The 12,456-nt window shown below is 47.7% G+C and overlaps 1 non-coding gene across 1 annotated transcript; it reads left to right on the plus strand.

The window, feature by feature from the left end:
- Positions 1 to 11,833: 11,833 nt before the first annotated feature.
- LOC120362245 (small nucleolar RNA SNORA40) lies at positions 11,834 to 11,961 on the plus strand. Its single transcript, XR_005578205.1, has one exon. It is a non-coding gene; the product is annotated as a small nucleolar RNA SNORA40 (small nucleolar RNA).
- Positions 11,962 to 12,456: the final 495 nt, after the last annotated feature.

A 12,456-nucleotide genomic window follows, 5' to 3' on the forward strand; every position in this document is an offset into this window, starting at 1 on the left:
TCACTCTTGGGCTTCTATGGAGGCTTGATGAGGAACTGATCATCTGCCCCATCTCATTTCGGTCTTGTCTCTAACTTGCTGCGATACAGGAGACCGACCCTCTGGTCTCTGGCCTGTGATTTCTTCCTGATTCAGTGAAGGCGTCACCATCAAGGAGCTCCTAGATTCCTCCTCGGCGCTTGTCTCCTCTCATTTGAATATCATCAACAAAAATAGCCATGCAAAGCCTTACGTTTAAAAGACGCCTGAGCAATTACTCTAAAGTTTATTTCCTGCTCCCTTGCCTTTCCAATATCACAAATCTCCTCAATTTTAAAATTAAGTTGTAAATGAGATTTGAGTTCCACATCAGTCGCTTTGTTCTCTCTCCAAGAGAGAGAGTGGAATCACCAGTTCAAAGCAAACGTACACATAACTGAAATTCAAAGGAGGTGGCAGGGATTTTCTTTCTCCTAATCTTGGTTGCTGGGCTCGCCATGTGATTAACCTTCCACAGCCACCACTGTGAAGACGCGAGTGCCTGATCCAGCACCGCAGTCACCTCCCTTGGGCTTAAAGGACAGAATTCAGCACCAGCGCCATCACTTTGATCATCCCAGAAACAATTGAAAACAGTTTAAAAAGTGCTCACTGTGGGCCAGGTATTTTACACAGAGGAACTATTTAAAGCCTTCTCTCCACAATTCTTTGAGGTAGATATTTTTATACCCACTTTACTGATCATGAAACTGAGGCATAGGCAGTTTATGGAACTTGCTCAAGATTTTACAGCTGGTGAGTGATGGACCAGGGTTCCAGCCCAAGCTATCTGCTTCCACAGTCCTTTGCTCTTAATCCCTGAACGTGACTCCCATATAACCCCTGTGGGAAAGAAAGGGCTGAAAGATCTTCTGGTCATACTTCCCTTGTGATGCTCGAATCTCCTGCAAGGCCACCTGCATGGACATACTTCCAGACGTGAGGAATCCTTTCCCTTCGAAGACAATCAATCACTCATTTAGTTGGTGAACAGGCACAGGCTCCATGTGAGGTCCAGACTCTGTGCTTAGTACTGAGCCATAAGGATGAATGCGTCACAGTTCCTCTTGCTGGGGACCTGTGGCCTTGAACAGCTCGGTCTGCCAGAAAACTCAGCCTCTACTGAATTGGAAAAGATGTCCCTGTAACTAAAGGGACTGTGTGATTACTGCTTAAACCAGGATACTGCTGAGAGTAAACGAGGACTCATAATAATTACGTTGCGGTGACAGGCAGAAACGGGGTCTGTCCCTTGCAAACAGGAACATAAGGAACCAACCTTCACACCACATCCTGAGTGATTATCTGGCTTTGGGTCCACACATCAGCCCTTCCGACATTTGAAGACCACCGTCCTGCTGGCTTGGAACCCCCTTCTTCTCCAGCCTTCTCCCAGTTCCTTCAACAATTCTTCATCTCCTTCGTTTAGATCCCTGCTCCCAACATTCCGGCTCTCCCTGGATCATGTCTGAAATTCTCTGTGTGGCTTCCTGGGCCTTCCTGGATCTGGCCTGATTCAGTTGGGAGAGAAGGAATCTTCCCCTTCTTGGAAAAGGAAGAAGGCTGAATGTTTACCAGAGACATCGTGACAGCTTGGGATTCCGACAGAATGTGAAGGATGGAGGTGAGAAAACAGTGTCCCGGTGCCCTGTGTTTAGCAGGGGGGCAGTGTTCAGAAATTGAAGATGAAATGATTTGGGAGAAAGGTCAGAGAAATATGTTTCACTAGTGTTTCTCAGGCTCTGAAAACTTTGGAAAAAGCATTTATTTTTAGGTGAGATTTTCCCTTTAACCCATCAGCCTTGAGACCATAAGTCTCTCTTCATTCACTTGGACAACAAACTTAGACTAGCAGTTGTTTGCACACTACACAGATAATAGAGTCTCTGCTCTCAAAGAATCCAGAGTTTAGGTGGTGACAAGGTGGTGAACAGAGTGGCAGAGTGCTCTGATAACAGGTGCCACGAGAGAGGGATCATCTACTGATCTCCTCAGGGGGTGTCAGGCTTCACAGAGGAGGCATTTGCTGAACTGTTTCTCAGAGGATGGGCAGAAACTTTCCTGGCTGGGAAGAGGTACGGGAACACCCCAGGCAGAGGGAAGAGCATGTGTAAGAGACAAGAGACCTCTGTGTTCAGGTGGCTCCTGGTGACTGGAAGTTACAGGAGATGTGGGATGGGAAGGCAGGACTTTGATGCCATTCAAAGCACTTGGTTCGGCACCGGGAGAGACCTGGACCTTCCCGAACCTCTTTGCAGCACTGAACGTTGATGGGTGGATTCTGATGTCCGTGCAATTAATTCAAGTGAACTCCAGCACGAAGCACCCAGGAGAAAATGCTGTTAATTGAGAGACATGTTTTTCAGATGTTGCTCAGCTGCCAGCTCCTGTGTGCTCTGGCAGGAATGGCAAGTGATACTTAGCTTTCTTCAAGCTCCATTAATCTGCCCATTTCTTTTGCTTCAAATCCCACTTCAAACACACAGCGGCTCCTCACACTCATAATGAAATAAATGATTTATAATCCTGTTGGGAGCCAGCAAGCCTCCTGTCTGATGGTTCAGGTGGTTGGGGAGGGCTGGGCTGATCCAGGTGACCTTCCACAGTGCATGAGAGGGCAGACAGTGGCTCTCCTCGCCTTCCCAAACACACATATACACGCTTACACACGCATGCACACACATGCACACATACATACTTAGCTGCATGGACCTTGCCTGTCATTAGCCCTTTCTCATGACCATGTGGGTCCTCCTGGAAGAGTCCAGTGACCTGGTCAAAGGACACTGTTCCATTGGCTTCTGTGGAGTGTCACTGAGTGCTGAGTGCCATTTTAGATGCCCAGTACCTAAGTTCATAATATTATGTGATATCAAAGGGTGTCATCTCCCTTTTCAGTGAGGGGAAAACCTGCCCTACAGAAAGGTTAAGTGACAGGCACCAGTTTGCATTAAGCCTGTAGGTGGTAGAATGAGGATGCAAAGCTATGATAGTTCCAATGACACTTCAAGGGCCTGGCCTATTTCACCCTACCCCGGGTCCTAGCAGGCAGGCACCGCTGGCTCAACTCCGCACGGCCAGACCCGAGATGGGGAGGCAGCACCTGCATCCGTGCCATTGCCTGTAGAAAAGGCTCTGGAAGTTGGGATCAGAGTAGAGTTCATTGATTCACTCGCTCACCAGCCTCTTCTGAGAGCCTGCTGGAGACAGGTTAGAGAAATATGTTTCACTGGTATTTCTCAGGCTTGGAAAACTGGAAAAATATATTTGATTTTAGGTGAGATTTTTCTTTTAATCTTAGGTGACTTTGCATCCTGGGCTGGGGATGAGGACAGTAACAATGCGGCTCCTGCTCTGTCTCCAGAGAGAGGTGAGGAACCTACCCACAGGCTGCAGTGTGCTCAAGGGGAGCCTGGACCACGGGAGAAGGGGAGGGGCTCCGAGGCTGGGGGAGTCAGGCCCCGGGGTCTGAAGGGCTCATGACTCTGCAGCAGAATCCTGATGGGTGAAGTTCCCCAGCTAGGCAAGGCAGGAAGGGTGTTCCAGCCAGAAGGAACAGCACTGCAAGGGCAGAGTGCTCAGAAAGATCGAGACGGCTGGGGGTAGGGGGGTGGCCAGGTAGTTTATTGTTCAAATCAGAGTTTTTTTCTACCAAATTTTTAGATAGAAAAATGTTATACTACATAAGAGTTGAAAAAATAGTATCGTGAACACTTGTATATTCTTTTTTGTTTTTTTTCTTTGAGCCAGAATCTCACTCTGTCACCCAGGCTGGAGTGCGGTGGTGTGATCTCAGCTCCCTGCAACCTCTGCCTCCTGGGTTCAAGCAATTCTCCTGCCTCAGCATCCTGAGTAGCTGGGACTACAGGTGTGTGCCACCATACCCAGTTAATTTTTGTGTTTTTAGTAGGGGTAGGGTTTCACTGTGTTGGCCAGGCTGATCTCGAACCTCTGACCTCAGGTGATTTGCCCGCCTTGGCCACCCAAAATGCTGGGATTGTAGGCGTGAGCCACTGCACCTGGCCACTTGTATACTCTTTATCTATATCTAGCAATTATTAACATCTTCCTGTATTTGTTTTACTTTTTCTTTATATGTCTAGTACGTGTGTGTAGCGGCGGGGGCGGGATTGGGGGCACTTTCTGTATGTATACATTTTTGTCTGAACTATTTGAAGGTAAGTTGCAGGCTTAACACTTCACCCCTAAAATGACAGTAGATTTATTTCTGGGTTGTGAAAACGAGGAAGAGGATACAGTATGTACAAAAGATCTGATATGATCCTTGAACGTAGCAGCCATGCAGTGAAAGTTAGCACTGAGCATCTGGCAAGGGCTAGCGGTGCGTGGATTAGCACTTCCCGCAGAAAATCTCATAACCACTTGTCAGGAGGTATTGCCCCTTCCATTTCGCAGGAGGAGAGAACTGAGGCTCAGGGCAGAAGGTGATTCGCCTGTGGTCTTCCAGCTATTGAGTAATGAAGCTGAAGTTCCAGCCCAAGTTTCTTTTACTCTGTAGCCTGTGTTCATTCTTCTTCTTCTTCTTTTTTTTTTTTTAGACAGGATTTCACTCTGTCAACCAGGCTGTAAGGCAGCAGCATGATCTCTGCTCACTGCAACCTCCACCTCCGCGGTCAATGAAGCAGTTCTTCTGTCTCAGCCTCCAGAGTAGCTGGGATTACAGGTGCCTGCCACCATACCTGGATAATTTTTGTATTTTTAGTAGAGACGAGGTTTCACTATGTTGGCCAGGCTGGTCTCAAACTCCTGACATCAGGTGATCTGTCCTCCTCGGCTCCCAAAATGCTGGGATTATAGGCATGAGACACTGTGTCTGGCTCTTTTTTTTTTTGAAGACAGAGTTTCACTCTGTTGTCCATGCTGGTAGGGCAATGGTGCAATCTCTGCTCACTGCAACCTCTGTCTCCTGTGTTCAAGCGATTCTCCCACCTCTGCCTCCCAAGTAGCTGGGACTACAGGTGCATTACACCTTGCCTGGCTAATTTTCATATATTTGTTTTGTAGAGATGGGGTTTCACTGTGTTGGCTAGGCTGGTCTCAATCTCCTGACCTCAAGTGATCCACCTGCCTTGGCCTCCTAAAGTGCTGGGATTACAGACATGAGCCACTATGCCTGGCAAAAGCTGGTGTTCATTCTATTGCCTCTGGGCAGATACAAATTCTCTCACCCTGAGCTTGGGATTCAGTTTCTATGCAGGGGAAATAGACCTAAACTGACTTGGGCTCGACTCTAGGTTTCTGCCTCATTATGTTGATAATTACCCTGTAGCTAGAGAGGCGGATTATACATGGAACAGAATAATGTGCTTCAGAAATTCCTCTAAAATCCTTTATATGTCAATGGAAACTGCTCGGAAACACATATCGTATTCTCATGAAAATATTTGAGCAGTCAGGACAATAGCGCAAAAGAATATTGTGCTGAGAATTAGGGCACTAGCTCTCTAATTGGCTGTTTGAACTTGAACCTATTCCTTTCCCTTTCTCAGCCTCAGTTTCCTATTCTGTAGAATGGGGATGAAAAGTCCTAGCTTGTCTACCTGCACAGAGTGTTGAAAAAACCGAAACAGCTGATGATGGCAAAATCAATTAGTAAACTCTGAAATGTGGCGCTTAAGGGAGGGGTTGTTACAGACCTCCTGGATTGCGAGGGGAAGGAAGCAGAGAATCTCCCTCCAGCAGGTATGCAGCTGCAATCTTAATCTGAAAGAATGTCCTCAACTTTTGAGAAGTTTCCTTATTTCCTTCAGGGAAGTGGGGGGATATAATTTTTGGCTTAGACCTCACCCATTACTTAGTGATCGTGACCCTCCCAAATGTGCCTCTGAGTGTAAGCTCCCCCAACTCATAAGCTCCAGTGGGGCAGACACTTTGTTCACTGCTGCAGCCCCAGCACCTAAAACAAGGTTAAGCCCAAGTATATGCTCAACAAGTATTTATGGACTAGGCTAGGTGTGGTGGCTCACGCCTACAATCTTAGCACTTTGGAAGGCTGAGGCAGGTGGATCAGCTGAGGTCAGGAGTTCGAGAACAGCTGGACCAACATGGGGAAACCCCATCTCTACTAAAAATTCAGAAATTGGCTGGACGTGGTGGCTCCTGCCTGTAATCCCAGCTACTTGGTAGGCTGAGGCAGGAGGACTGCTTGAACCCAGGAGGCAGAGATTGCAGTGAGCTAAGATCACGCCATTGCACTCCAGCCTGGGCAACAAGAGCAAAACTCCATCTCAACAAAATGATTATGGAATAAATTGATCAAAGGACTAGCCATAACTCACACTAGAGACACATGAGAGAGGGCAGGGAGACTTTGCATATCTGTATCCACAGTGCTGAGCATCACGTGACACAAAGCCTTGGAATGATTGGAGGATTGGCTCAGTCATTACCATATCCTAACCTTGACATGAACCTAAAGGTTCACGATATGATTATATTTCATTTTAGTATTAATGGCATTTTCTTTAAGTAATGCAAATGAAACAGGTATCAGTCAGCTTTTGTTAGACTATGGTCAGTAACAAATACCATCAGCATGTCAGTGGATTATAAAAACAAATACTAGGTTGGTTGCAGGGGCTCATGCCTGAAATCTCAGAGCTTTGAGAGGCTGAGGAAACTTCTTGAAGTGAGAAGTTCAAGACTAGCCTAGGGAACATAATGAGACCCCTGACTCTGCAAACAATAAGAGGAAACACTAGCTGGGCATGATGGCACACACCTGTAGTCCCAGTTATTCTTTGGGTGGTTGAGGCTAGAGGATTGCTTAAGCCCAGGAGTTTGAGGTTGCAGTGAGCTGTGATCATGCCACTGCAATCCAGCCTGGATAACAGTGTGACACACTGTCTGTAAAATGAATAAATAACAAATAAAAACAAATATATTATTCTTCTTATTATTTTCTGCAGGTCATCAAGGCAGCTGAGGCTCTGATCCAATACCTTCTCATTCTGAGGCTGAAAGTATAGCCCCTTATCTTGATTTTGTGGCAGAGCCGAAAAAAGAGAAATGGCCAAACCAGACAGTGAATCTCGCAGCCTCTGTTGGATGTGATAACATCACTTCTGCTCATGTTCCACTGGCAAAGCAGATCATGTGACCAAGCCCGATGTGGATGTGGGTGGGTGGATATTACTCCTGAAGGGGCCCTGCCAGGCAGATGGCAGGGGGCGGGGTGCTCAGTTCTCCTGTAGGCAGGAATGCAGAGAGCAATCAACCACCCTGGCCTTCAAAATACTTTGACTTCTTTGAACGTCAAAGTTTTGGCCTCTCTTGAGATCCTAGAATCCTGGAATGTCTGGCTAAAAGAGGCTCTGGGGTGAAGTCACCATTATGATAAATCAGGAAGCTGAAATCCAGGAAATAGAAAGGAACTCATCATGGATTTTACCAATTTTATCAAATTTACATAAGAATTACAGGCTGGGCATGGGATGGGGGAATCCCAGCTGGAATCCCAGCTACTCTGGAGGCTGAGGCAGGAGAATCACCTGAGCCCTGGAGTTGGAGGCTGCAGCGAGCCATGCTTACGTCACTGCACGCCAATCTGGGTGACAGAGTAAGATCCCAACTCTAAAAAAAGTAAATAAATAAACCAACTACCGAAGTCAATGTTGCTTTATAAGTTGTACGGAACAGAAGATGAAAGCACCTTCTTCATTGGAGTTACCCGCATCCCTCACTGCCTGGCAGGTAACTAGCGCAACTTTCTCCTGTGGCCCCGAGGGTATAAATAATGGTCAGCATATGGCTGCTTTCCTCAAGGAGCCTACATAGAGACAGGGGACAAGAGATGAAACCTACGATGACAGCATAATATGATACGTTCAGGAAGTCTGAAGGCACAGAATGGGGTGGCCCCAATCAGGACTCACGATGAGAAAAGGCTTTCTGAAGACGAGACTGTTGGAGGAGCAGCCAAGGCTGAGATGTGCAAAGAAAGTGTGGTGCTGCTGGGAAGAGGGAGCTGTTCCAAGGCCTTAGGCACCATGCAGAGTTTGGATGGGGAATCACGGAGGGCTCAGGTGTTTCTTTCAGGAGCATTGTTCTGGCATCTTTCTGGAGAGGATGTGTTGGGGCGGTGTGTGTCAGGATGGGGGTGCCAGAGACTGCTAGGTTATAGTTCTCTTGTGGGATTCTAACAGTAATGACGACTTCCTTTGGGCATCCTCCCACTCTCCCATACACATGCCCGCAGGCATCTGGTGGGATCCTCATAACACCTTGTGTGCAAGAACTGTGGTCCACGTTTTGCAGATGAGAGAACTGAGACTTAAGGAAAGGAAGCGACATGCCCAAGGGAACACATAGGAAGTAGGCAGTCACACTGACACGCTCCCCCCAGTCCTGCTGGACTGCGTAGCCTCTTCTTCCCAGCCTACCCACTGCCCTTCCCCTGGTAGGTGGGGGAGACTGCCAGTTACACCCACAGCCGATTGTCCAGAATTAATAAATGGTCCCTCCCACCTAGACTTCTGGTCTGCTATTTGTAGGATTTCGTTTCACTAGAAGGAACCGTGGCACATAGTAAATGCTCAGAAAGTATTTGTGGATTGAAGGAAGGATGGAATCTGAGCTCCACAGATGACTGCGCATTTGGCCCGTTCTGCCATTCCAGGGTATGCATTGAGGGAGGGGGCTGGTCAGAGTGATGCCTTGATCTTAAAGGGCGCAGCTGTACTTTGTTTATTTTTTAATTAAACTTTTCAGTGTTGAGATCATTGTTGATTCACACCATGGGTTCAAATCCCCATTCCACTGCCTGTGTGCTAGGGCGATCTTGGGTATGTTGCTTAAATTGTGTGGCTTAAATTCTGCTCTCTCCCCTGAGGAGACAGGGATCTGAATGGTGTCTATGGCATCGGGCTATCCCCAGCAGAGTCCTTGTCACCTATGGGCTGCATTTTTACTCACCCCAGGAATAATCTAATACACATGGTTATCAGCTTCGCGCCTTTCAACCCCATCGCCTCTGACACAGAGGCCCCGCAGGGAAGCAGCACGATGCAGAGGTCATGGAGCTTGGATCTGAACGATCGGAGTGGGAAGTGGATTCCGCCCTGAATTCGCTGGGTGACCTTGGTCCCTCTGAACTTCCACGAAACAGTGTAGCACAGTCTTCCTGGAGGGTTGCGGTGAGAATGAAGAGCGGAGGTATGTTACGTGCCTTCTGGGTTGTAACACAGATGAGTGATGCCTGCTCACCTCTATCAACTCTCTGGAGCCGGCTTTCACTACTCCTCTCTCCTCGCAGCCCTGCCTGTGCCCAGACACCATTCTCTCTCCTTCGCTGGTTAATTCCATAAGGTGGTAATGACTGACAACGGTTTTTGCATTTTAATAAGGGGCTTCATGCCTTACTCCATAAAGAGGGCTACGTTGTCATTTTTGGAACCCACGTCACTAAGGGAGAGGTTTGTTCCTGCATTGGGGAGGGCGGGAGCCTGGGACACCTCCCTATGTGGGTGCACCAGCTACCCCACCCATGCCAGGGCTTCTGCTAGTTCACATAACGCAGTTTTTTTTTTTTTTTTTTTTTTTTTTTTTTTTTGCCAGCAAGAAACCAAGGCTCAGGTTACTTCTTCCCATGCTCTCAGGGCCCCTTGTTCAGCACACAACCTGTTCAGCTGTCCAAGGCCAACCTGCAGCTGGGTCTAGGCTGTGTCTGGCTCTGGGGTCCTCCTTGTCTGCCTGTCGCCCCCCACTTCCCCACTCTCTAGCAGTGGATTCCCGAGGCCCTGCAGACTGGCCACACTGCTATCGGAACACCTGCTTCTTCCGGGGCCCAGCCCGTCACCCTACTGGAGGTGAGTGGCCTCCAAGACCCATACAACTTGTTGCTGATCTCCTGATTCCAGTGAACCAAGAGATGCTCGGTTCCTGCAGCCTTGGGAAGGCTCTGTTACCCTGTTTGACGGAAGTTCAGAGAGACCAAAGTTGCCCAGTGAATACAGGGCGGAATCTACTTTCCACTCTGATCGTTCAGATCCAAGTTCCATGATGTCTGCACGGTGCCAAGAGATGAGCACTGTGGTCCTTTTCCTGTCGCCTCTGGACTTTCTGGAGCTCGCTTGTCCAAAGAAAGAGGCGCAGGCTTTGTCCCTCCCTGGCCTTGCCCTCACCGGGTACTGAGCCCACCTTCCCAGTGGCTGCCACCAAGGCTGCGGTGTGAATGTCCTCATTCCCCTCTCTCGGAGGGAGGGCTGGGAGCAGCTCACCCACACAGGGGTGGTGGCAGAGTCTCATCCAGCCATGAGTGATACTGGCCCCTTCTTGAGGGCCTTCCCATTCTGTCTGCCTGTCTCCTATGGCTGTAATGGCGGTCAGGGAAGTTGCTGGGTGGTGAATGCTTTCTCATTTCTGAAGTCCAGTGTAAAAGCCAGTACCATTATTTGTTACACAATCCAGACACATAGGCATTTCTCCTTTAGAAGAGCTACTGAAATAACAGCCCCAATTATTAACAATATTTCTAGTTATGAATTGTTTACCACAGATGTGTGTGGCCAGCACTGGTTTCCAAGAAGGCTGGAATGAGCTTGCTGTCAGAAGAGACTGCAATACTCTTAACTTTAAGTTCTTAAACACTGAAGATTGCGGCCAGGCACGGTGGATCATGCCTGTAATCCCACCACTTTGGGAGGCTGAGGCGGGTGGATCATGAGGTCAGGAGATCAAGACCATCCTGGCCAACATGATGAAACCTTGTCTCTACTAAAAATACAAAAATTAGCCAGGTGTGGTGGAGCAAGCCTGTAATCTCAGCTATGCGGGAGGCTGAGGCAGGAGAATTGCTTGAACCCAGGAGGTGGAGGTCGCAGTAAGCCAAGATCACACCACTGCATTCCAGGTGGGTGACAGAGCAAGACTTCATCTCAAAACAAACAAACAAACCCTGAAGATTGTGTCCTCTTGGACATATGTAGCCTTATGTGGCCCCAGGATTGGTCTAATAGGCCTTAGAGGACTCCTTCTCACCTTCTGCCTAAATCATTCATGTAGGATTGATATCAATTCTCAAGAAAAAAACAGACCCATATTTTCATCAAGAATAATGATTTTGTAGGGCAGTTTCCCTTTGCAAACAGTGCTACGAATCATATTTTCCAGTAATGACTGTCTTTGAAGGCACTGAAGGAGGAGTCAGCCAGGCACGTGTTTACCGTCTCCCGCTGGCCTGGCCTCTCTCAGAGACCTGAATTAGATTTGAGTGATGTTTGCTGTGTGCCAGGCCTCTGCTAGGCTCCGTGGAAGATATGGAAATAGATCATGACAGTTTCTGCCTTTGGGGAGTTTGCTGTCTAGTAAGGGACACAGAATGTATCCGGAAATGGTTATAACAGAATTAAAAAGCACTTTGGGAGCAGGAACTGGGGTAATGGGGGAGGCATGGATGGTTGATTATTTTTAATTAGAAGGTTTGGAAAATTATTCCTAGGAGAAGAGACACTGGAGATGGGCCTTGGAGGATGTGAGGATTTTAGGAAGTGGACAGGGGGAGGTGAGTATGAAGGAAATTTCAAGAGAAGGAGGATACTAGCAAAATGTAGACTGGGAAAGGTCAAGGCACATTTGGTGAACGGTAGGCCTTCAGGGATGGCTGGCTGGCAGGGATGGCTGGCTGGCGCCTTTGGGAAACTATGGGGTCAGGGGGCATGAAACAAAACATGGATGGTGTCCAGGCTAGGAGGGTCTTGTGGGCTTTGAATTAATCCACCCACTCACACCTTCCTTGCCTTCTAGGTAATGTTCCATGCGTTGAGGATTCCAAAGAGAAATAATCCACAATCCACACTGCACACCTGCATGTTTTTCTCTAACTTGTGGACAAAGACTTACAGACAGTTTCCAGAAATAAATCCTCTTTTGCAACCCAAAGCTCATTGTTCAGTATGAGTTTTGATACATGTAAGAGGAGATATTATGATGCAAAATGAAAGAAGAAAGAAAGAAAGATGGAAGGAAGGAAGGAAAGGAAGGTAGGAAGAAAGAAGAAAGAAAGAAAGAAGGAGAGAGAAAAAAGAAGGAAAAAAGGAAAGAGAGAAAGAAAGAAAGAGAAAGAAAGAAAGAAAGAAAGAAAAGAAAGAAAGAAAGTTGCAGCCAGACTGTGGCTCATGCCTGTAATCCCAGCACTTTGGGAAGCTGAGGCAGGTGGATCACTTGAGGTCAGGAGTTCAAGGCCAGCTTGGCCAACATGGTGAAACCCCATCTCTACTAAAAATACAAAAATTAGCCCGACATGGTGGTGGGCGCCTGTAATCCCAGCTATTGGGAGGCTGAGGTAGGAGAATCTCTTGAACCCGGGAGATAGAGGTTGCAGTAAGCTGAGATCATCACACCACTGCACACTAGCCTGGCAATAGAGCCAGACTCCATCTGAAAAAAAAAAAATCACAATCCTATTCTTAGAGAGCCTAC

This window comes from Saimiri boliviensis, chromosome 1 (genome assembly GCF_048565385.1).
Source record: "Saimiri boliviensis isolate mSaiBol1 chromosome 1, mSaiBol1.pri, whole genome shotgun sequence".
In the NCBI taxonomy this organism is placed as follows: Eukaryota; Metazoa; Chordata; class Mammalia; order Primates; family Cebidae; genus Saimiri; species Saimiri boliviensis.